This window comes from Lepisosteus platostomus, chromosome 14 (assembly GCF_059453375.1).
Source record: "Lepisosteus platostomus isolate fLepPlt1 chromosome 14, fLepPlt1.hap1, whole genome shotgun sequence".
In the NCBI taxonomy this organism is placed as follows: domain Eukaryota; kingdom Metazoa; phylum Chordata; class Actinopteri; order Semionotiformes; family Lepisosteidae; genus Lepisosteus; species Lepisosteus platostomus.
The window spans coordinates 35,706,068-35,710,344 of record NC_142624.1 but is presented as its reverse complement, the minus strand read 5'-3'; positions in this window follow the sequence as shown (position 1 = coordinate 35,710,344).

Below are 4,277 nucleotides of genomic sequence, written 5' to 3'. Positions count from 1 at the left end.
AATTTTCAGGTATAATTCTCTCAAATTTAAATAACTTAATAATGTCTTTCTTTTCAATGCTGTGCCTCAGAGTTAGATTTGACATACAATCCCTGTGCCTGTTGAGGTTTCCATGGCAACAACCCACACAGACATGCCAAAAACAATATTCTTAATATTAATACTGAAATGTCTTGTGATCTATATAATTTAATCATATAAACAGCACATATATGTGGCATTACAAAGTCACTAGAGTTATTCATGGCAATTTAGAAAACTTTTCTGAATATGATCTTAAAGAAAACTTAACCCTGTCAGTTTTTAAAAATCTTTAATTTAAAGATTTCATGTTTGGATTTTATTTTTATTTCTGCATCTCAAGGACATTTTGTTAAAACTTTGAAATAAGACTATTTTCGTTTTTGATGTATTATATACATGTATCCTTGTATGAGGAGATGGCTGTTGCTATTTTATTTAACAGAAAGGGCATTATCATTAAACTTTACTGATTATGGAATTAATACACATAATTACAGGTTTTTTTTATTTTACATTCCAAAACAGAACATGTTTTTTTTCATAACAAGTAGTATTTAATTACTACATATTAATATGAATATTATAATACATATGTAGTGTCATTTTAAAAAACAGATTTTACAGTATTTCTGTAAAAATCATGCACATTCTACTTTACATCAAATAATAGACTTTAATGATGTATATAATTATCTAGGCAAGGTATCTATTTGATTTCATGTTTGACTAAGTAAACTTCTCTCTAATGTAAACAGGACAGACTGCACACATCTGGCTCAATGCTATAAAAACATGCCTAGTGTCTGTGAAAGAGCTCCTTAACATCTGTGTTTCGAGATCTCTACAAGGACTGGGGAATTGGCTATTTTTTACATGAGCTTTCTTTTATTCTTGAGAGATTATTCTAAAAAATATTTGCAACAAAACACACATGATTTTACAGCCTCAGTGGAATACATACAGATCAGGCTTTGTGTCTGTCATTTTCACAGTCTTCCCCTTATGAGATGAGCAAAGGCATAAAGCATGTCTCTTTTTTAAGGTTGGCTAGCCCTGCATACTAAGAACACAGAAACTGCCCCCCTTCCCCCTTTGCACTGATATGCAATCCATTCTGTAGTACTTCAGTGGCCAAATCACGCAGTTTAGACAAGGATTTCAAACATAAACCAGTTGACAGTAAACAAAATCATTATTAGGCAGTGGAGTGGCACAGCACTGGTAGTGCTGCCTCACATCTCTTAGGTTCAATTCCCAACAGGAGGCGCTGTCTGGGCGAAGTTTGCATGTTCTCTTGGTCTTGGCCTTGGCTTGTGCCAGATGCTCTGGCTCCTCCTCCCTTCCACAGACAAGCTGGGTAAGTTAATTGGGGTCTTGCTAAGCTGTACTTGTAAGTGTGTGCTCTGTGATAGACTGGCATCACTTGTAGGCTAGGCGTGACTTGCCTTGTGCCCTGTGCTTTCACATTACAGCACCCTGCAACAGGAATGAGCAGCTTTCTGATAATGAGAAGACAGATTACTATTAGACGTGCGCAACAATATGAAATGTATTGATGGCAGTGTGTTGGAAGATCTTGAACTTTTCAGAAATAAGATTTTTTGTAGCTTTCTGAATAACACAAATAAAATAATTGACTAACATGGTGTTTTTTTTTTAAGCTGTATTTCCAAATCACTTTCCTTTTTTTTCATTCTGGATGCCTGGGAGAATGTGCTGTTGCAGTAAACAGGCTTGACTGTATCAGCCAAGTTCACCAAAGATGATAGGCTACCTTTAAAAAAATGCGATTTAGCAAAAATGGTGTCCTTGTAGACTGCGAGGGTGTGGAAAACAGACTGCCTGGCTGCCCTCTTGTCCTGTGTGACTGGGACCAGCACAAGCCTCTCCGAAGCTCCAAGCCTCACACTCTGTGCATATTCATCTTTTCACAAATACAATAACCGGTTACAAACCATATACCAGACATTGGAAAAACTGGAAGAATGCCACTGAAATATGCATGAAGGTGGGGGCATTTGTAAAGGAATTCCATGTGTCGCTACAACTGCTCATACATCAGTTTCCATTCCTATGCATATGGTAACAATGTCTCTGTGTGGACCTGCAAGCCAGCAGTGACAGTCGAAGAAGCTACAGTACTTGCTTCTTCTCAGAAAACATACGTCTAGTGTTCTAATGAAAAGGAGCCTGAATCTCAAGCTGCACATCTTCACTGTTTATACGACCAGCCTGTACTGAGCAAAGTCCCACAACACCACTGTGTGACACTGCAGAGGAAACACCAGTTTGCTCTGATTGTTCTTCCTCTGTTAATTTGCAGGTTTCAACATCACTACAGTTGCAAAAAGTGCCTGCTTTGTGTGCAAAACTTTACTGTCTCCTAAGATTGCTTTCCACCCCGTACAAGTGGAAACACCATAAAAAAGCAGAACCCTGGAACTAGAAATGTGAAAGTGGTGTATTGGAGGCTTACCACCTAAGAAATTATGGAGAATGCCACCTCATTCTTTTCAATTGACTTGCTTGTTTTCAATGAGGACCAGTAGGGCTTTCACTTATTCTAACTGGTGCAGAAGTCACATAATTCAGGAAACATTCCCAAACCGTAGTATTCCTTATCCCATGAGGTCAAAGAAAAAGACAAAGACAACTCAGGACTCTTCCCTAAAGTGCTGTTTAAGTCAGTGAGATGATAGTAATTTACTCATAATTGTCAACAAAGAGTTTCAAAACTGAAAGGAAAATACAAAGAATATAAACATTCGAACGTTTCCTTAAGAAGCATGGGAATTAAGAAGAGAGTGGGAGAGATTAAAAAGAGATTACGAGATCTTCAGAAATCAAAAGTACTGTAGACACATTTTTTCTTGAAATTTAAATCATAGATCTGACACAATTTAAAGCAAGAAGAAATGTTTAATTAGTAATTAGATTCAAATGCATGTGAAGTGGCTCCTATGAAACTGTGCAGGAAAAATAGTCAATTTAATTTATATCATTCAATTAATCCATTAAACCCTCTGAACGCCTTGCTATCATGATCTATTATTAGCCCTTATACATAATTATAGAAAGTGATGGTTTTTCCACGCTCCTACCAGTCAGAGTGGTAGTAATATAATTCCTTTGACCGCTTCTACAACATCGTTCCCTGTCTGCTATGCTTTCCACAGGCACACAAACAGCACACAGTCAGAAGGTATACCTCTGCTTGAGAAGAGCTATGGTAATGGAATACTTATTTCTTTAGAAAAACAGAGAATCGACAAATAATAAAACAAAAACCTTAAAGGTAACTATTAGTTTTTCTAAACCATTATTGAATTAAACTCTGCCTAATTCCACCACTTTCTGAATGTTAATTTATGCAATGGTCGTAGCAGTAAGAGTTGTGTCACAGCAAACACTACTATCAAAATTTACCTTGAATTTGGTGAATAAACCTCTGGGATTATGCATTTTTTAGCTTTGATTTTCTCATTCATAATGTGAAACTTACTATCTATGCCCAAATATCTACTCCTGACGAGAGAAAATGACAGTTGCTGGGACCAGTATTGTCTCTTTTCACTACATATTCAAGGTATTAAAATGCCTGAATTTGAAGACAGGAAGAATGCACAGTCCTTTGCACTACTGAGGTATTATCAATACAGTATATTAGGTATAATATTTTTAAAGCAATTTCACCTTTTTAGTTTTATTGATAAATACCAACAATTAGAATGGCAATTAAGATGGTCTACTGAATTAACAAATTTCAGGTACAGGGTTTCAAAACTTTATTTGACAACTGTCTGTCCGAGACTACTTATCAGTAGAAATGAGTGCGTGGACCCTACAGTAAGTATAGTTCCTTTATTTTTTCTGATAAGTAGCCTATTAAACCCCTTTTATCTGAAGAGCTCCGAAGACCAATACTCCATTTTCAGATAAAACAAGTGGTACGAGAAGAAAATCAAAAATACAATTTTAATTCTCATTTTAAATAGCACCGTTCGGAAATGAGAGAAAATAATTTTAAAAAATATACTGGGCCACTTCGATTTTCTACTGTGCTCCTTAAAGTACAAGGGCGCAAAAACACTCAATCATTTGCTAACGGACATCCATACGGTCCTCGGAGTTTCGCAATACCAAAGTGCACCTAAAGTGTATTATTAATATCAGCAGTTTGATGCGAACCACATGCAAGGTGTTCAGCAGATCCTCTTTCCTCAGAAGACCACACATGTACCAGTCTCTTCAGA